We start from the raw sequence: 22,737 nt of genomic DNA, 5'->3' as shown, positions 1-22,737 counted from the left end.
ATTCCCACCCACAGTGTATAAGCATTCCCTTTTCTCTGCAACCTAGCCAGCAAGTTATTTTTTGACTTTTTAATAACAGCCGTTCTGACTGGTGTGAGATAGTACCTCACTGTGGTTTTGATTTCCATTTCTCTAATGATTAATGATGTGAAACATTTTTTCATATGCTTCTTAGCTACATGTATGTTTTCTGCTTGGGTTTTATCAAAGCCTATCAGACCTGGGGGAAGAAAAAAGACGAGTCCAGCTGCCTCTAGTATTCCATGCAAGAGAAGAGAAATACCCATCTCCAGCCCCTTCTAGCTAGCCTGTCCCACCCTAAGGGGGGGAAAAAACTGAGAAGAAGTGGTGAAGTTCACAGCCCAGAGACAGGGGCTTACCAAAAGACAGAGCTCATCACGGGACTATAAAATCTCACCCCACAAAACACACATAAAACTGCATCATTAAAGTCCTGTTTGTGCAGTTCCCTTTACCCAGTTACATCATGTACACCTTTCAAGAAAAATCATAAGATAGACTAAGCAGCTAAGCAAGCATCAGAACCAGAGTCAGATATGACAAGAATACTGTACTTTTTCCAACCAGGAATTTTAGAAAACTATGATATACTTAAGGCTTTAACAGAAAAAACAGACAACATGCAAAAACACATGAACAATATAAGAAGATACATGAGAAAGAATTCTTAAAAATCAAAAAAAGAAACAACAGATAAAAATCACTATTCGATATAATAGAAAGACATCTGAAGGGCTCATTAGTAGAGTGGACACAGCTGACAGAAGAATCCCGGAGCCTGGGGACATCACAACAGGAATTTCGAAGACTGAAAAGCAAAGAAAAAAAAAAAAAAAGCAGAATAAAACGGAGATTTTGCATAATTGAAATGCGGAGACAGCAATACATGCAGCAACAACGACTGAGAATTTTTCCAAATTAATGTCAGGCACCACACCACAGATTCAGGAAGTTCAAACAATGCCAAGCAGGATAAAAGCCAAAACACAAACAAACAAAACAACCCTATACCTAGGCATATCATATTCAAACATCAGAAAATCAAATATAAAGAAAAAACCTTGAAAGAAGCCAAAGGGAAAAAACACCTTAGCTACAAAGGAGCAAAGATAAGGTATTATACCAGATAGTCCTCAGAAATCATGGAAGTAAGAATAGCATGGAGTGAAATATTTCAAGTGTTGAGTTAAAAAAACAAACTACAAACCTAAAATTCTGTACTCCGTGAAATTACCCTTCAAAAGTGAAGGAGAAATAAAAACTTTCTCAAACAAAAATTGAGGGACTTTGTTGCCAGTAGACCTGCCTTATAAGAAATTTTTATAAAGTAGTTCTTTAGAGAGAAGGAAAATAATATTGGTTAGAAACTCAGAAATACATAAAGGAAGAGTACTGGGGAGTAAGAGGGTAAAATAAAAACTTTTATTTTTCTTTTAATTATCTAACAGACAACAGTTTGTTCAAAACAATAATAGAAACAATATATTCAATTACCTGTGCTTATATATATAAGCATTTTACTTACACATAGCATACAGAGAGATATAGTTATGCATTGCTTAATGAAGTTGAAACATTCTGGCAACAGGGCCAAGATAGCCGATTAGAAGCAGCTGCAGTCTGTGGCACTCATGGGGAGGAACAAAGGGGATGAATGAATACTGCATCTTCAACTGAAATATGCACGTAGTTGCACTGGGACTAATCAGGGAAACAACTCAACCCATGAGGAATGAGGAAAAGCAGGGTGGGGCGATGGCCCACCTGGAAGCAACATGAGCCAAGGGAACCCCCCTCCCCAGTCAAGGGAATTGATGAGTGATTATGCAACCCCAGAAAACCATGTTTCTCCCACGGATCTTTGCAACCTGGAGATCAGGGGATCCCCTTATGAGTCCATGCCACCAGGCTCTGGGTCCAACACATCAAGCTGTGTAGAGTCTCGGCAGAGCAGCTGCTCAGGCATGCACAAAAACCCAGGAGCTTTACATACTCCAGTCCTGGGGCTGGAGTGTCCAACAAATGTGTCTGCAACTCAGATAGGGCGGGAGGTCCATATATACACCAAGAAAGGAGGTGGAATCTAGAAAGTTGAGCTGCCTTGTTCTGTGGGCCCACTTCCATGAAACCTCACAAGAGAAGACCCACTGGTTTTGGAATTCCAAGCAGCCACCAGCAACAGGCTGTGGGAAGAGGCAGGCACTATCTCTGCTGTTTCGCCAACATGGCTGTTCCAGCTTGTAGACGTTGAAGAGTCCAAACTGTGCAGAAGAGAAAGGGTCCCCTCAGTAGCAAGACACAGCAGCTTTGCCATTGTGGACAGACTGCTTCTTTAAGTGGAGATCCTCACAGCCACAGCCTGACACAGATTTTTTTTTTTTTTTTTTTTTGAATAAAGACGGGGTTTTACCTTGTTGGTCAGGCTAGTCTTATCTCTCCTATCTCTCCTGGGACAAAACATCCAGGTGAGGGGAGGGCTGCTACCTGGGCAGAGGCAGTTCCCTACCATGACACAGCTGTTTTGACGAGACATGGCCAGACTGATTCTTTAAGCAGGACCCCTAATCCACTCCTCCTCATGGGGCAGGTCCTCGCCACCAGAGCTTCTAGTCACCAGCCATGTTCACAGGCCAAAAGAGCTCCATTCCAATCTCTCCCTGGGATGGAGTGCCTGAGAAGCAGGGCAGGCTGCCACCTTGGCCGTTGGGGATCCTCAGCCACTTCAGCCTGTAGGGCTTTAGAGAGTCCAGACCAAACGGTGCCTGAAGGGATCACCAACACAGCACAGCTGCTCTACTAAAAAACAGCCAAATTGCTGCTTTAAGCAGGTCCCTGATCCCATTCCTCCTAACTGGGTGAGACTTCCCAAGTGGGGTCTCCAACCACCTCTTACAGGTGTGTTCAGGTGGCAACAGGTCAGTAGGCCCTTGGGATGGTGCTTCCAGAGGAAGGGGCAGGCTGCCATCTTTGCTGTTTTGCAGCCTTCACTGGTGATACCTCCAGATACGGGAAGAACCAGAGCAACTGGGGTTTGAAGCGAACCTCCAGCAAACTGCAGCAGCCCTACAGAAGAGTGATCAGACTATTAAAAGAAAAAAAACCCAGAAAACAGCAACAAAGAAAAACCACAAATACCCACCCAAAGGTCACCAACCTCAAAGATAGATAAAGCATCACTATGATGAGAAAGAATCAATGCAAAAACAAAAAGCCAGAAAATTCAAAAAGCCAGAATGTCTTTTTCCTCCAAAAGACAACACCTCTTAAGTAAGGGCTCAGAACTAGGTTGACACAGATGGCTGGAATGACAGAAATAGGCTCCAGAAGGGGGGTAATAACGAACTTCACTGAGCTAAAGGAGCACATTTTAACCCAATGCAAAGTAGCTAAGAATCATGGTAAAACAATACAGAAGCTGATAACCAAAACAGCCAGTTTAGAGAGGAAGATAAATGACCTGATGGAGTTAAAAAACACAACACGGGAAATTCACAATGAAATCACAAGTATTAATAGCAGAATAGATCAAGCAGAGGAAAGAATCTCAGAGCTGGAAGACTAGCTTTCTGAATTAGGAAGACAAGAATAGAGAAAAAAGAAGGAAATCGAATGAACAAAATCTCTGAGAAATACGGGATTATGTAAAGAGACTGAATCTAAGACTGACTGGGGTACCTGAAAGTGATGGGGAGAGTTGGAACCAAGTTGAAAAACACACTTCAGGGTATCATTCAGGGGAACTTTCCCAACCTAGCAAAACAGGCTAACATTCAAATTCAGGAAATGCAGAGAACCCAAGTAAGGTACTCCATGAAAAGATCATCCCCAAGACACATAATCTTCAGATTCTCCAAGGTCAAAATGAAAGAAAAAATGTTAAGAGCAGCCAGAGAGAAGGACTAGGTCACCTACAAAGGCAAGCCCATCAGACTAACAACAAGACCTCTCTCTCAATGGAAATCTTAGAAACCAGAAGAGACTGGGGGGTCAGTAGTCAACATTCTTAAAGAAAAGAATTTCCATCCCAGAATGTCACATCAGGCCAATCTAAGCTTCGTAGGCAAAGCAGAAATAAGATCCTTTTCAGATAAGCAAATGCTGAGGGAATTCATCACCACCAGACCTGCCTTGCAAGAGCTCCTAAAGTAAGCACTAAATATGGAAAGGAAAAAACATTACTAGTCACTGCAAAAACATACTGAAGCACACAGACTACTCCCTATGAAGCAAGCACATAAACAAGTCTGCAAAATAACCAGCTAGTATGATGACAGAATCAAATCCACACATAACAATTCTATCCTTAAATGTAAATGGGCTAACTGTCCCAATTAAAAGACACAGAATGGCAAGCTGGATAAACAATCAAGACCCGTTGGTGTGCTATCTTCAAGGCACCCATCTCACACGCAAAGACACACATGAGCTCAAAATAAAGGGATCAAAGAAAACTTAATAAGCAAATGGAAACAGAAAGAGGCAGGGGTTGTAATCCTAGTTTCTCACAGACTTTAAACCAACAAAGATCAAACAAGACAAAGACGGGAATGACATAATGGTGGGTACAATACAACAAGAAGAGCTAACTAACCTAAATAAACAGATGTCCAATACTAGAGAACCCAGACTGTTCATAAAGCAAGTTCTTAGAGACCTTCAACAAGACTTAGAATCCCACACAATAATAGTCGGAGACTTTAACACCCCCACTGACATTATTAGACAGATCATAGAAAAGACAAAAGATATTCAGGACCTGAACTCAGCCCTGGACCTGACAAATATCTACAGAACTCTCCACCCAAAAACAACAGAATATACATCCTTCTCATCACTGCATGGCACTTAGTCTAAAATTGATCATGTAATTGGAAGTAAAACACTCCTCAGCAAATGCAAAAGAACTGAAATAACAAGTCTCTCAGACCGCAGCGCAACCAAATTAGAACTCAAGATTAAGAAATTTACTCAAAACCACACAACTAACTACATGGAAACTGAACAACTTGCTCTCAAATGACTCTTGGGTAAATAATGAAGTTCTTTGAAACTAATGAGAACAAAGATACAATGTACCAGAATCTCTGAGATGCAGCTAAAGCAGTGTTAAGCAGGAAATCTATAACACTGAATGCCCACAAGTAAAAGCTAGAAAAAAACCTCAAGTTAACCATGTACCACCACAATTAAAAGAACTAGAGGACCAAGGGCAAACAGATCACAAAGCTAGCAGAAGACAAGAAAATAATCAAGTTCAGAGCTGAACTGAAGGAGATAAAGACAAGAAAAACTCTTCAAAAGAATCAATGAATCCAGGAGTTTTTTTTTGGTTTTTTTTTTTTGTTTTTTTTGAAATTGCCAAGATAGACCACTAGCTAGACTAATAAAGCAGAAGAGAGAAGAATCAAATAAATATAATCAGAAATGATAAGGGGGATATCACCCCTGACTCCACAGAAATACAAACAACCATCAGAGAATACTATAAACACCTCTATGCACATAAACTAGAAAATTTAGAAGAAATGGATAAATTCCTGGACACATACATCCCTCCAAAGACTAAACCAGGAAGAAACTGCATCCCTGAATAGACCAATAATGAGTTCTAAAGTTGAGGCAGTAGTAGTCTATTAACCAAAAAAAGCCAGAACCAGACGGATTCACAGCTAAATTATACCAGAGGTACAAAGAGGAGCTGGTACCATGCTTAGTAAAACTATTCCAAAAAATTGAAAAGGAAGGACTCCTTTCTAATTCTTCATTCTATATGAATTTAATAAGCAAATGGGAAACAGAAGCAGGGGTTGCAATCCTAGTTTCTGACAAAACAGACTTTAAACAAAGATCAAACAAGACAGAAGGGCAGGACAAAATGGTAAAGGGTTCAATTCAACAAAAGGAGCTAACTAACCTAAATGAATATGTTCATTCTGTAAGGCTAGCATCATCATGATACCCAAACCTGGCAGAGAAACGACAGAAAAGAAAACTTCGGGCCAACATCCTTGGTGAACCTCGATGCAAAACTCCTCAACAAAATACTGGCAGACTGAATCCAGCAGCACATCAAAAAGCTTATCACCACAATCAAGCAGACTTCATCCCCAGGATGCAAGGCTGGTTCAACATAGGCAAATTAATAAATATGATTCATCATATAAACAGAACTAAAGACAAAAACCAAATGATTATCTCAGTAGATGGAGAAAAGGCCTTGAATAAAATTCAACATCCCTTCATGTTAAAAACTCTCAATAAACTAGGTATTGAAGGAACATACCTCAAAATAGTAAGAGCCACATATGACAAACCCACAGCCAATAACACACTGAATGGGCAAAAGCTGGAAGCACTCCCCTTGAAAAATGGCACAAGACAAATATACATGCCCTTTCTTACCACTCCTATTCAACATAGTATTGGAAGTTCTTGCCAGGGCAATCAGGCAAGGGAAAGAAATAAGGGGTATTCAAATAGAAAGAGAGGAAGTAAAATATCTTTGTTTGCAGATAATATGATCCTATTTCTAGAAAACCCCATTGTCTCAGCTCAAAAGCTTCTAAGCTTATAAGCAACTGCACCAAGTCTCATGATACAAAATCAATGTGCAAAAATTGTTAGCCTTCCTATATAATACCAATAACAAGCAAGCAGAGAGCCAAATCACAAATGAACACACATTCACAACTGCCACAAAAATAATAAAATACCAGAAATATAGCTAATAAGGGAAGTGACGGATCTCTTCAATGAGAACTACAAACCACTGCTCAAAGAAGAGAGGACACAAACAAATGGAAAAACATTCCATCTTCATCGGTGAAAAGAAACAGTATCATGAAAATGGTCATACTGACCAAAGCAATTTACAGATTCAATGCTATTCCCATTAAACTACCATTGACATTCTTCACAGTACTAGAAGAAACTATTTTAAAATTCATATGGAACCAACAAAGAACCGGAGTAGCCAAGACAATCCCAAGCAAAAAAGAACAAAGCTGAAGGCATCACACTACCTGACTTCAAACTATGCTACAAGGCTATAGTAACCAAAACAGCATGATACTGGTACAAGAGCAGACATACAGACCAATGGAACAGAACAGAGAACCCAGAAATAAGACCATATACCTACAACCATCTGACGTACAACAAACCTGACAAAAACAACCAATGGGAAAAGAATTCTCTATTTATTAAACGGTGCTGGGAGAACTGGCTAGCCATACACAGAAAACAGAAACTGGACCCCTTCCTTACACCATAAACAAAAATCAACTCAAGATGGATTAAAGACTTAAATAGAGAACCCAAAACTATAAAAGAAGACCTAGAAGAAAACCTAGGCGATACCATTCAGGACATAGGCATGGACAAAGATTTCATGACAAAGATGCCAAAAGCAATTGCAACAAAAGCAAAACTTGACAGATGGAATCTAATTAAACTAAAGAGCTTCTGCACAGCAAAAGAAACTATCATCAAAGTAAACAGAGAACCTACAGAATGAGAGAAAACTTCTGCAGTTTAACCAACTGACAAAGATTTACTATCCAGCATCTACAAAGAACTTAAATTTACAAGGATAAAAACCAAAACAAATAACCTCATTAAAAGTGGTCAAAGGACATGAACAGATACTTCTCCAAAGAAGACATCCATGTGGCCAACAAACATAAAAGAAGCTCAACATCACTGATTGCTAGAGAAATGCAAATCAAAACCACAATGAGATACTATCTCATACCAGTCAAGACTGGCAATAATTAAAAAATCAAAAGACAACAGATGCTGGCGAGGTTGTAGAGAAAAAAGAACGCTTTTACACTGTTGGTGGGAGTGTAAATTAGTTCAACCATTGTAGAAGACTTTGTGGCAATTCCTCAAAGACCTAGAGGCAGAAATTACCATGTGACTCAGCAATCCCATTACTTGGTATATACCCAAAGGAATATAAATCATTCTATTATAAAGATACATGCATGCATATGTTCACTGCCGCACTATCCACAATAGTAAAGACATGGAATCAACCTAAATGCCCATCGATGACAGACTGGCTAAAGCAAATGTGGTACATATACACCACAGAATATTATGTGGCCAAAAAAAGGAAAGCGATCATGTCCTCTGCAGGGACGTGAATGGAGCTGGAAGCCATTATCCTTAGCAAACTAATACAGAAACAGAAAATCAAATATGGCATGTTCTCACTTAGAAGTGGGAGCTGAATCATGAGAACACACAGACACATGGGGGTGGGGGGAACAACATATACTGGAGCCTGTCAGAGGGTGGGGAGTGGGAGAAGGGAGAGCATCAGGAATAACAGCTAATGGATGCTGGGCTTAATACCTAGATGATGGGATGATATGTGAAGCTAATCACCATGGCACATGTTTAATTATGTAAGAAACTTGCACATCCTGTACATGCACCCCTGAACTTAAAAATCAATAAATAAAAAAGAAACATTCTGAAAATCCATCAAATGCATCTGTTAGGTGATTTCATTCATTGTGGGAACATCACAGAGTGTACTTACACAAATCTAATGGTACAACACACTACATACCTAGGCTATATGCTGTAGACTTATTGCTCCTAGGCTACAAACCTGTAGCTCTACAGGTTTGAGCTTGCTAGCTAGGCAACTGTGGAATAATGGGAAGTATCTGTGTATCTAAACATTAATCTAAAACATAAATAAGGTATAGTAGAAATATGGTATAAAAGATAAAAATGGTATATATTGTATAGGGTACACCATAAATAGAGCTTATAGGATAGCAAGTTGTCTGGGTGAGTGAGTTGAAGGGTGACTAAATGTGAAGGCTTAGGACATTACTGTACACTGTTGTAGATTACACACAGGCTACACTAAAATACTTTTTCTTTAATAATAAACAGCTTATTGTAACTTTTTCACTTTATAAACTTTTACCTTTTTAAACTTTTTTCTTTTGTAGTAACACAGCTTAAAACAGTACACAGCTGTACAAAATATTCTTTCTCTAAATTCTTATTTTGTAAGTTTTTTCCTATTTGTAAATTTTGTGTGTGTGTCAAAAACTAAGACACAAACATGCCCATTAGCCCAGGCCTACAGTGAGTCAGGATCATCGTTATCACTGTCTTCCATGTCTACATCTTGTCCCACTAGAAGCTATTCAGGGGCAATAACTTGCATGGAGCTATTATCTCCTATAATAATGTCTTCTGAAATATCTCCTGAAGAAACTGCCTAAGGCTGTTTTACATCTTCTATTTTAATAAGTAGAGGAAACACATTCTAAACTAACAATTAAAAAGTATAGAATAGTAAATATATAAGCCAGTAACATATTTATTATCAAGTATAAATACTGTGAATAATTACTATTTATTTATTTATTGAGACAGGGTCTCCCTATGCTGCCCAGGCTGGTCTCAAGCTCCTGGGCTCAAGGGACCCTCCTGCCTCGCACCTCCCAAAGTACTAGGATTACAGGTGTGAGCCACCATGGCGCCTGGCCAGCGTGCTACACCTTTTTTCCCTTTTCTTAGATGGGATCTTTTTTTTTCTTTTATTATACTTTAAGTTCTGGGGTACATATGCAGAACGTGCAGGTTTGTTACATAGGTATACACATACCATGATGGTTTGCTGCATCCATCACCCCAGGATCTCACAAAGTTGCCCATGCTCGAGTGCAGTGGCGTGATCATGGCTCACTGTAACCACAAACTCCTCGTCTCAAGTAATCCTCCTGCCTCAGCCTACAGGGTAAGCTAGAACTATAGGAATATATCACCACACCTGCCTATTATTTTCATTTTTTTGTAGAGATGGAGTCTCCGCCCAGGCTGGTCTCCAGCTCCTGGCCTCAAGCAATCCTCCAGGCTCAGCCTCCCAAGGTGCTGCAATTACAGATGTGAGCCACCACACCTAGCCTGTATGTGCTATACTTTTATATGACTGGCAATGCAAACTTGTTCACACCAGCATCACCACAAATGTGTACAGTAATGCACTATTCTGCAACATTCCAATAGTTATGACATCACTAAGTGTTAAGAATTTTTCAGTTCCATTATAATTACATATGTGATCCACTGCTGATCAAAACATTGTTATGGACACATTTGTGTGTCTGTGTGTGTGTCTGTCTGTGTGTGTGTGTGTGTGTGTGTGTGTGTGTGTGTGTGTGTGTGTGTGTGTGAAATGAATGACAGCAAAGATACAAAGGACAGAAAGGAGGAATTTGGAATTTATTGCAAAGTACTTGTACAACCTGTGACACATTATAGTGCTACTTACAAGTGGCCTTGGATTAACTGTAAATGTACAGTGTAAATTTTAGGGCTAACACACACACAGAGACACACACACACACATAGACACTCAGCAGTATAATAGATATAATGAGAAAGGAGAGAAAACAGAAGCATAAAATTCTTAATTAAAAGCACAAAAAGTATGGAAGACAAAACCAGAAACAAAGACCAAGGGCAACAAATAGAAAACATTAGCAGATACGGTAGATATTAATCCAAGGACATTAATAATCACCTTAAATATCAATGGTCTAAATATACCAACTGAAAGAGATTATCAGAGTGGAATAAAAAAAAGATACAAATTGTTATCTACAAGAAACTCACTTTAAATATGTACACATATAAAGGAAAAAAGAAAGATGTACTGTGCTTACACCAATCAAAACAAAGCCAGAGTAGCTATAATCACTTCGGATAGAGCAGACCTCACAGCAAGGAAAGTTAAGAAGGATGAAGAGGCACATTACATAATGCTAAAAGTAATACTCCAAGAAGACATAACAATCCTTAACGTGTATGTGCCTAACAACAGAGCAACAAACTATGTGAGGCAAAAACTGATAGAACTGCAAGGAAAAACAGATGAATCCGTTATTGTAGCTGGAGATTTTAATAGCCTTCTATCACAATGAACAGATATAGCAAGCAAAATATTAGTAAGGACATACTTGAATTGAACACCATCATCAGTCAACTGATCTAATTGACATTTACAAAACACTGCATACAAAAAGAGCAGAATGCACATTTTCTAAAACATGTAAACATTCATCAGAAAGACCACAATCTGAGCCATAAAGCACAATAATAAATTTATAAGAGTAGAAATGATACAAAATGTGTCCTAAGATCACAATGGAACTAAAATAGAAATGAGTAACAAAAATATAGCTGGAAAATCTCAAAATACTTAGAATCCCAAGTATTTGAAATACAATACTTAAAATAACACACGGGTCAAAGAAGAAATCTCAAAAGAAATTTTAAAATATTCTGAACTGAATGAAAATGAAAATATCACACCAAAATTTGTGAGACAGAGAAAGAAGTACTTAGAGAAAAATGTACAGGACTGACTGCATATATTGGGAAAGAAGATCTAAAATCAATCATCTAAGCTTCCATTTTAGAAAACGAGAAGAGCAAGTAGAATCCAAAGCAAGCAGTTGAAAAGAAAAAAAGAGAAATCAATAAAACTGAAAACAGGAAATCGACAGAAAAAAAAACCAATAAAACCAAAAGCTGATTATTTAAAAAGATTAATAAAATCAATAAGCCTCTAGCCAGGCTAAGACAAAAAGAGAGACTGAATAAAACACATAGTGGGGAATGTCAGTGGTGGAGATTGTGTGTGTGTGTGTGTGTGTGTGTGTGTGTGTGTGTGTGTGTATGTGTGCGCCCATGCATGTGTGTGCATGCACGGATACAGGAGGTATATGGAAGCTCTCTTTTTATTTTTGGAGATAGGGTCTCAACAGAGATAAGGTCTCTGTTGTCCAGGCTGGAGTGCAGTGGTAGGATCATAGCTCACTGCAGCCTCCAATTCCTGGGCTCAAGTGATCTTCCCAATTCAGAGGCCTCCCAAGTAGCTGGGACCACAGGCACGCAACACCACATCCAGCTAACTTGTGCTGGGATTACATGCACGAACCATCTCACCTGGCAGAACTCTAATTTTTGTTTAATTTTGCTGTAAACCTAAAGTTGCTCTAACAAATAAAAGCATATTTGTTTTTTAAATTATATATATAGATTCATTATTACTATAAACAAATATATATTTGGGTAAAAAAGGTATACTCATGCATATATAAACATAAATATTAAATTATTAAAAATTTTAAGTCACTTATTAAATACATATATTAATTTTTAAAGCTTAGAAAATAAAAATCCTTTTTCAAGAATAACTTTTAAATTTAAAAATTATATTTTCATAATGCATGAAAACTAGAAAGAAAAAAACTTCCATCACTTGGTTAGTTATAGATCTATATAGGACCTATATCTAAAATACATAAAAAACACTTAAAACTCAACAATAAAACAAGCAATCCAACAAAGAAATGGGCAAAAGATCTGAACAGGTACCTCACTAAAGAAGACATATAAATGTCAATCAAATAAAAAAGTGATCAATATCCTATGTCATCAAGGAACAGCAAGTTACAATAGTGACATACTACTTCGCACCTAGTAAAATGGTTAAAATCCAAAAACTGACAAAACCAAATGATAAGAATGCAGGGCAACAGAAACTCTGATTCACCAGCAGTCAGAATGCAAAATGGTACAGCCACTTTAAAAAGTAGTTTGGCAGTTTCTTATAAAACTAAACATGTTTACAGCAATTGTGCTCCTAAGCATATACCCAATTCAGCCAAAAACTCACAGGCACACAAAAACCTAACACAAATGTTTAGAGCAGTTTTATTTATAACTGTGAAACTGGAAGCAATCAAGATGTCCTTTAATAGGTAAATGGAAAAACTATGATATATCCATATATTATTATTCAGTGATAAAAAGAAATGAGCTATCAAGCAACAAAAAGACATGAAAGAATCTGAAACGGCTATGTGTTACATAATTCCAACTATATGACATTCTGGGAAAGGCAAAACTAAAGAGAACAAAAAAAAAATCAGTGGTCACCTGGGATTTGGAAGAATGTACCAGTGAAGTTCAGAGAGTTTTTAGAGTGATAAAACTATTCTGTAGGATACTGTAATGATAGACCCATAATGTTACATATTTTTCAAAATCCATAAAACTGTATAATACAAAGAGCAAACTGTAACTATGAACTTTAATTAATAATAACATAATTCACTGTAACAAATGTGCTAATACATTAATAATAGGAAAAAGTGTGCAGGGGTAGCATATGGAAACTTTGTTATTATTTTTTTGTAAATCTAAAATAAGGTTTTTTAAAAAGCCTAAAATCTTATTTTTCCTTGACATACAAATTCATATTTCACTAATTCAAATTACTAGTTTACTTCTCATAGGCCGGGTGCAGTAGCTCACACCTGTAATCCCAGCACTTTGGGAGGCCAAGGTGGGTGCATCACCTGAGGTCAGCAGTTCAAGACCAGTCTGACCAACATGGAGAAACTCCATCTCTATTAAAAATACAAAATTAGCCAGGCATGGTGGTACATGCCTGTAATCTCAGGTACTTGGGAGGCTCAGGCAGGAGAATTGCTTGAATTCAGGAGGCAGAGGTTGCGATGAGCTGAGATCATGCCATTGTACTCCAGCCTAGGCAACAAGAGTGAAACTCTCGAAAAAAGAAAAACAAAAACAAACTAGTTAATAATCTGGGGTCTAAAACTTCTTGATAATTAAGGTAGAAACAAAAACCTTCCGTACTGGCCCTCTTACAAATTCCTGCTGACTACTGAAGAATACAAAGCTAATTCCTTGTAATAATTTACAGCTTCCAAAGATGATTAAAATTACTTGATTACAACGGAAAAATGCTTACTCTACGATAGACAGTGAAAAAAGCAAAAGCCACAAACACACACACACACACGCATGCATACACAGGGTATAATGCTTTATTTAAAAAAGAGAAAGGCAACTTTTATTTGCATTATCTTTGGGAGACAGAATTATTAATTTTTCTGCAATTAATATTTAACTGTTCATTATAATCAGAGAATGAAAGCTTCTCAAAAAAAAAAAAGTTACTTTCTTAGTTTCTATCAGAGAGACAGGAGATTCTCAAGACAGTAATGAGAAAACTTTTTTAAACAAGGTCCAGTTTGTGTGGGTGGGAGTGGCTTTACTCAACTCCATAGAGGGAGGATCGTGTATTACTGCGACTTAACTTTATTAAGAACAATGTTATTGAGAAAACAATTCTTTTAATACTAAATTATCCTAGATTGTTTAAAAAGCAACATCATCATGCTTTTCATTCCCTCATCATCACCTGTTATCTATTTTAGCCTCCTCTAAAACCATGAAAGGTACAGTAACCTTTTTTGGTTTGTTAACATACAGAGAAAATAAAGCCCACTTGACTAAGGTCCTATGTGGTCCAATTTCATTGAATGCAAATCCTATTTTTTGTCAGGCATGGTGCTTATAGTTGGAGGCTTAGAAATCAATAACGGTCACACACTCTTTCCCAATTTGGGCCTCTCTTTATTCAAATTGTGGGATTATTTTCAAAGATAGGTTGGACTTGACAGCAAACCAGTATACCCAAAGGCACTAGAATGGGTTTTCTATCTCTGCTCAGTTAATTCCTAAAACCCAAAGGTCCTGGCTGATCCTCTTATTTTGTGTTCTTATAATATATGTGTGCACACATGCATGCATGTGTTTGAATGGAAGCACTTAAGACTCAGCTCATATTGTTGCCCTAGTGGTTCTCCCACTAATGTCTCTGATTTATAAAATTCACAAGGTTCATTTGAAAGTTGAATCTTAGGCTTTCCCAAAATCTAAAATTCACTCCCTTTCAATAGAGCTCCTCGCTACTCTAAGCAATACAGTAAAATAGGAAGTGCATGCTTGTATTACTCTCATGGTTCCCTTTTCTTCAAGCTTCTCCTTTTGTCTGGCACCTCTTCTCTGACCCATTCATAGTGCTCTTCCATTAATTAATCCCCTTCCAGGCCAAATGAGAAGAGTGTGTCATTACAGTTATATGCATCTACCTTTTCTATCAGCAGGCAATCTGCCTCTACCCTGCAATTCATCCACTGAAAACAACAACAACAAAAAACTGAATCCATTATTCATTCTATTACCAACCCTTTTTGAATGGCAATGAATTTCTACGTTTAATGTGTAGAAGCATTTGCAACTTGCAATGATGAACTATGACTAAGAAGCAGTATAAAACAGTTAAACAGACACACTCTGGAGCCAATGGCCTGGATTAGAATTCTGACTCTTCTACTTGCTAGCTGCATTACCCTGGGCTCTTTAATCTTAAGTTTTAAATGGAAAAAATATATTAGCTGTCTCATAAGGCTCCTCTGAGCAATAACTGGCTTAGCATACAAAAATATATATGCAAACTATAACAGGACATAAATACAGAGGTCAGTAAACGTTATTTTACTATCTTTTACCCGTAACTGTGGAAAAAAACTTTCGATTTCTTTAAAACTTTCAAGAAATAAACATATGAGAAAATAATTTTAAAGGTAGACAGCCCATGGAATTATGTTACTGGGTTAAGAAGGGAAGGCAAATTTCCTTTAGTCCCTCCCTTAAGGTAGGGAAAGAAACAAGATGCTGTAAGGTACTCTCAGGGGAGTATGGCATCATTGGAGAATCATTTATGGAGATGTTAGTTGCTAGGTGAATATGCTGAAGGCCTAATCTGGTAACTCCTACTAACACAATCAGGTCTGCTGGGTTACCTCAGAATATCTTTGGGAGGCTCGATAAAAGGGTTCAAATGCTTGAATGCCAAGAATCATGCACCCTTTATGACCAATCCTGCTTTTACATTTTGCAATTACAACATGCTGAAAATATGTGCCACTACACACCAAATTTACCTTATTATAGTGTCTTTATTCACTCCCTGATTTCTTTAACCATGGTCTTTAATGTATTATATTGTATTTTACTCTAAGTCACTACAAATCCCTTTTTCTTTTCTCTTGAAAAGTGGACATAAATAAATGCACATAGGCTGCAGGGGCGTTCTCCTTTAAACTCAGCCTTCTTTTTCTTCTATCTCAAACTACCCAATGATTAGTTTGCCTTTTCACCGAAAGTCTGGCATTATCTTCTTTTCCCCCTATAGAGACAGGGTGTCACTATGTTGTCCAGGCCAGTCTCCAACTTCTGGGCTCAACTGATCCTCCCACGCCGGCCTCCCAAAGTACTGGGATTACAGGTGTGAGCCACTGTGCCTGACCTCCTTTCATGTCAATTATCTTCTGGGTTTGGAGGCTTTTCCTCCTTCCTGGATTATTACCTATCCAGATACAGCTCTAACACTTCAGCCCCAATGTCCACACTCACAGCTTTGCCCAAGAATAGGACATGGTGACGGCTAGTGCGCAATCTGATGAGGGAGGAATATCCTTAGAGCTACCTGATCTGAATGTGTGTTGCTCTCAGGGCCTGGCCTTGTTCCCTGTCCCTGTCTCATCAGCTGAAATTGAGATCCAGCCACAAATCTGATATACAATCTGCTTCTGTACCCATGGCATTCTTTTGCCAGTCCTTATTTATTTGAATGTGTGATGTCATTTCATGGAATTTATACTCAATTTCTTAACACAGATCCAATAGCATTTAAGAAAATGATGTTCCTAGAATGTATCCTTTTTACCAAAAAGTTTTACTGTATAAACAAAACAGTGCTCTTCATTTGTTCTGAATCTTTCCCAACTCTTTCCAATCAAAATATGTCTGCCCTGAAAGAACAGGTCGATTACCATTTTTTATATAACGCAGAGAATATCAAAAGACATTCTAAGGATAATGAGACTGAAGTTGGACGTTAGGCTAGCATCTAATTTAACCATGCTGAAAAACCTAGTGGTATACACAGGTCTATTTTATGTTGGTAACTGTAATTTTTTTTCTTTTCCAATGTAGATTTGACAACAGTCAGCTTCATCACTCTGAGAAGGAGCCAGCTTCAAGTGCACAGAAATATACAGAAATGTACAGAAGTATACACACACAGGCATTTTGTCAGGGCTTAAAATCTTGGAAGCACACAGGAACAGATTTCAATTCCCTTTGAGTGCATTCCTCTCCCTATCTGACAGCTGACAAGAAGTTACTACTCCACCTATCCTTTCTCCTGAACTCTTCTTTCAGTCAAGATAGTCTACTGTTTTGTGTTTGTTAAGACTAGGGGAATGAGATGGGAGAAGTAAACTTTCATTTCAAAATAAGAAATGAGAGTCTGGCCGGGCGCGGTGGCTCAAGCCTGTAATCCCAGCACTTTGGGAGGCCAAGGCGGGTGGATCACGAGGTCAGGAGATCGAGACCATCCTGGTCAACATGGTGAAACCCTGTCTCTACTAAAACTACAAAAAATTAGCTGGGCATGGTGGCGCGTGCCTGTAATCCCAGCTACTCAGGAGGCTGAGGCAGGAGAATTGCCTGAACCCAGGAGACGGAGGTTGCGGTGAGCCGAGATCGCGCCATTGCACTCCAGCCTGGGTAACAAGAGCGAAACTCCGTCTCAAAAAAAAAAAAAGAAAGAAAGAAATGAGAGTCCTGCTACCAAGAACTATTTAACTGAGTTCAAAACTGGATACAAATTAACTTTAGAAGGGCGCAGTGGCTCACGCCTGTAATCCCAGCACTTTGGGAGGCGGGGGTGGGCAGATCATGAGGTCAAGAGTTGGAGACCAGCCTGGTCAACATGGTGAAACCCTGTCTCTACTAAAAATACAAAAAGTAGCCAGGCATGGTGACGCGTGCCTGTAATCCCAGCTACTCTGGAGGGTGAGGCAGGAGAAATGTCTAAACCTGAGGGGTGGAGGTTGTAGTGAGCCGAGATCACGCCACTGCACTCCCAGCCTGGGCAACAAAGCAAGACTCAGTCTTGCGGGGGGGGGGAAGAAACATTGTCAAGTTCCTTCATGTTCTACAATTCTGAGATATTTAGTATTAACTGTAAAAATGTTACCATATAAATAAATTATACAAATGTAAACAAAGTTTAAAGAGAATAGTTTGGGTCCTGAATTTAATAAAATTACTGAACTCCACGAGGAATGAAAATTATAACATTTGAGCTGAGGTACTCAAATTAAATGTCGTTTAATAAAAGTAAAATGGAGGTAGCATTTTTTTCTGCATGTGTCACACAACTGAAGTTTTACTATCTTGGGTCATCAAAGACAATGTGCCTTCAAGATGCTTCTCACCTGGTAAGAACAGCTCAATGTATTATGATTAAATAAGTTCTGCATAATGCCAATAAGGGTAACTATGGAGAACTGCTACTGAAAGGGATAGGAAGGAACAAGAATGTATCTCACTTCCATATCAGATTACAGTTAATCCACTCCCAACTCCTTCTTGGCATTTTTTGGCCTAAATTAACATTTGGTGAATAACAGAACTCACCCTTTAATTTCTAACACAGTGGGTTGCTCAGTTTCACTGTATGCACTAATAATTTTAGCCTTATATGTGATTCTGTGTACAATTTTGAGTCCAACAAACATTGATGGCTCAAAAATGTGATGGAGTATATCCTTTTAATTTCATTAATTCTTTCACTCATTTATTTATTCAGCAAATATTTAACTGCACACCTAACCACATGCTATTAAGTATTGTACAAGGTAGGGAAATTCAAAGAAAATAAAAGTCCCTTCTCTCAATAAACTTTGCCCAACAGAGGGTGAACAATCACAACCAAAGGTGGTCAGTACCACAACGAAAAGTGTGCACTCGACACAAGAGGGGTGGGGCAAACAGTGCCAAGAACAATGCTGAGAGAAGTCAGGAAAAGCCTCCTAAAGGTAATCCTGGAGGCAAGTTGTATTTTAACCAGCGGAGAAGTAAAAGGTTATGTGAAGTCATAACAAAATAAGACATAACTCAAAGAGCTACAAAGACCTCGTTATTATTGCAGCTTAAAGCATGTTGGGTTAAAGAAATTAGGAAGGAAAAGTGTATTGAGACTACACTCTGGGACTGTACTAGGTAATAAAAATACTAAAGTACATGAGATGAAGCCCCTGCTCCTGAGGAGCTTACAGTGTAGAGGAGGAAAAAGACCCTCAAACAGTTCATTTCAATAAGGTTGGTGTCATAGTGGAAAAACACAGGGAAACATGGCTGGACATGTACAAAAGAGTGCCTTATACATCATACAAAGATGTTAAGATTTTATCCTAACAGAGAGTCACTGATTTTTTTTTTTTTTTTAGACAGAGTCTTCCTCTGTCACCTAGGCTGCAGTGCCGGGGCAGGATCTCAGCTCACTGCAACCTCTGCCTCCCGGGTTCAAGAGATTCTCCTGCCTCAGCCTTCCAAGTAGTTGAAACTACAGGTGCATGCCACCACACCTGGCTAATTTTTTGTATTTTTAGTAGAGACGGGGTTTCACTGTGTTAGCCAGGACGGTCTCGATCTCTTGACCTCGTGATCTGCCCACCTCGGCTTCCCAAAGTGCTGGAATCACAAATGTGAGCCACCGTGCCCGGCCCAAAAATTTTGTGGGATCACAGTGGCAGTGGATGATGGATTGGAAGTTATTAAGACTAGGGCAATAAGGAGGCTTCTGCCAAAGCCCAGGCAAGTATGTGATGAACCTGAACAAGGCCACCCTACTGTGATAATTTTACAATGTTTTTTTGTAGCCAAGTAAATGGGTAGTCTCTCTAATCTATCATTAAAATAAGAAAAGGAAAAATCCAGAGTGAGATTTTCTGAAACTCCTTAAAGGCTTAGCAAAAAGTTACATCAAAAAAATTTTTTTTAACCTTCCTTGAAAAAAACCAGTAATAACATGAGTTTAAAATCTAGTACAGATAATCTTAATCTTTGCTTAAGTCCAATAAGCAAATTGTGAAATATCAAACTGATGGATAACTGTATATGCATTTTAAATGACAGAGACTAAATATAAAAATCTGAGAAACTTAAAATATTACTAGAAAGGCAGAATAATTGTATGTACAGTATGATATTGTAGAATATACAGTATATGCTGACAAGCTAAAAGAAAAAGTGAAAGGTAAAATAATTTTCTATTATTTTTATTGTTTTTTACAATAATAGAATAAAATGAAATGAAAAAAATCAACACAAGAATAATGTTTATTGTATTCAGTGGGCCTGACCCAAATGAGTTACACCCGATTTTCAGTTCTTGGTTTCCTAGAATGGTTCTTACAAATGGTCTTGCTGCCTAGCTCCAATATTATCAAAATACAAAATAACTGATACTTTGGATTAAGAAAGACCCTTAAAATTCCTATTATGAATAGTTATCTCCTTCCTGACTGATAGAAGGTAAAGGTAAATTCAGTAGTAAGCTAATCGGACTCAAAAGAAGAAAAAAATTACATAAATAATTTTTGCATGTGTGTGTCTCTGGACTATTTCAGAGAAAAGAATCTCTGGAAAATGGCTCTACCACCAAAAGCCTTTTAAAAGCCATTTTAAAACAATTCAGTCAACAAACCTATTATTTACTGAGCATCTATAAGCCAAGCACATTACTCTGAAGACAAAGAAGAAAATAAAATATATAGTTCCTGCCCTCAAGGAGCTCACAGTCTAAAAGGAGAGGAAGAATGGTTACAAATAATTGCAATAAACTATGGTAAGTCCTCTAATAGAAGTATGTAAAAGATACTGTGATAAGCAAAGAAAACAGGTGCAGTAATAAAAGTCAAGGTGGTTTTCATAAGGGAATTGTGTCTTTAATGAGCTATAGGAAGGGAAAGAAGACTTCAATAGCACATGTAAGGAAATGTTAAATACGAAATAAGGTGAATGTAAGTAACTTTCAGTAGTCCCTGTGGTACACAGAGTGAAGGGAAGAGCAAAAATAAATGAGGTTAAAGGAGAAAGCAGGAAACAAATTACAAAGGACCTAACATTCATACTAGAGAATCTGACTATTATTGAATTCTATCAAATCTAAATTGCCATCGAATTACAAGACATGTTACTACATGCACCGTAAGAAAGAAAAAAGCTTTATGCTTGGGCCTGAATATTAGAATAGAATGCTACTGCATAAAGCTGCATTACCAAAAGGCTACATCCTCAGTGTAAGATTAAAGAAATAAATTTGCCATGCAGAAAGGGAAAGCAAAGAACTTTGTATTTCTCACTTGCCCTTAGGTAGAACGGGGAAGCAAAAAATCTCCCCAAGAACTCAACCTTGAGCAGATCTGCAGCCTAAATTTAAGTTAACATCGTGGTCCAAAAACACAAGCAAAGACTTTAACGTGGTCTCTGGCTGGTAATGTCTCCAAATGCCTGGCAGAAACAAATGAAAATTCTCTTTAGAAGATCAAGACTTCAATCCTGAACAACAGCAATTTAAGATGCAATATCATCGCAAAGATGAAAACAGTGTATCTTACAATCAATAAAAAAGTAAATCTTATAGTCAGTCTTAAAGCTGGTGATGTTTCAGAATTACATGGGAAACTCTTAAAAATACAAATCACCAGACTGTGTACCCAGAGATTCTCATACAGGTAGGTCTTCAGATAGGTGGGTACTTCAGGTAGGCCAGATGCTGAGCCTTGGAATCTCTATTTTAACGAGCTATCCAACATTTCCTTTTTATACACCTGAGAAGATAACAAGACACTATTCTGCAGAATCAGCTGAAAAATCCTACTCTAGAAGTTAAAGAACAGTAGGATTTTAATCAACGGCATCATTTGATCAGACTAACAATTTAGGAAGACTACTTAGACGCAGACAGGCTTTGCGGAGAGAAGCTAGATTAGAAGAGTATGGGGGGCCAGGTACTGTGGCTCACGCCTGTAATTCCAGCACTTTGGGAGGCCGAGGCCAGCAGGTCACGAGGTCAGGAGATCGAGACCATCCTGGCCAACATGGTGAAACCCCCATCTCTACTAAAAATACACAAATTAGCAGGGCATGGTGGCCAGCACCTGCAATCCTAGCTACTAGGGAGGCTGCGGCAAGAGAATCGCTTGAAGCCGGAAGGTGGACGCTGCAGTAAGTCGAGATCACATCACTGTACTCCAGCCTGGTGACAGAGCGAGGCTCCCTCTCAAAAAAAAAAAAAAAAAAAAAAAAAAAGCATAGGGACAGGAGATGGAGGAAGGACAGTAAATATAACAGGAAACTGTTAAAAGTTTTCACCCTAGAGGTGGTAATAATTTAAATACTAAATTATTTTTAATTTGGGAGAAATTAAAAGAGTAATTTGGGAGAAATTAAAAGTGGGAGAAAAATAACAGTATTAAGGAGGCAGAACTACACAGCATTCTTTAATAAAAACGACATGAAAGTAAAGGGATTAGATCTAATTCTGAAAAATTCCAGAAGACTAACCCTACTCCTAGGCATTAGGGCCACTGGGCCTTTAAAAGTAAATCTCAGCTGAGAGCAATAGCTCATGCCAGTAATACCAGCACTTGGGGAGGCTGAGGAAGGCAGATCACTGAGGTCAGGAGTTTGAGACTAGTCTGGCCAACATGATGAAACCCTGTCTCTACTAAAAATATAAAAGTTAGCTGGGTGTGGTGGCGAGTGCCCGTAATCCCAACTACTCAGGAGGCTGAAGCAGGAGAATTGCTTAAACCCAGGAGGTAGAGGTTGCTGTGGGCCACGATCGCGCCACTACACTCCAGCCTGGAGGACAGAGAGAGACTCTGTCACAAAACAAAACAAAACAAAACAAAACAAAACAAAACAAAACAAAACAAAACA

The 22,737-nt window shown here is 38.3% G+C and overlaps 1 protein-coding gene across 3 annotated transcripts in view; it reads right to left on the bottom strand.

The window, feature by feature from the left end:
- Nucleotides 1-22,737, bottom strand: part of EPC2 (enhancer of polycomb homolog 2) — a 131,635-nt gene that overhangs the window by 68,662 nt on the left and 40,236 nt on the right. The window lies entirely within an intron of this gene.

Source organism: Sapajus apella, unplaced genomic scaffold (assembly GCF_009761245.1).
Source record: "Sapajus apella isolate SASKATOON/1434 unplaced genomic scaffold, GSC_monkey_1.0 scaffold18, whole genome shotgun sequence".
Classification (NCBI taxonomy): Eukaryota; Metazoa; Chordata; class Mammalia; order Primates; family Cebidae; genus Sapajus; species Sapajus apella.
The sequence above is the reverse complement of the archived record's forward strand: the minus strand, read 5'-3'. Positions and strand labels throughout refer to the sequence as shown.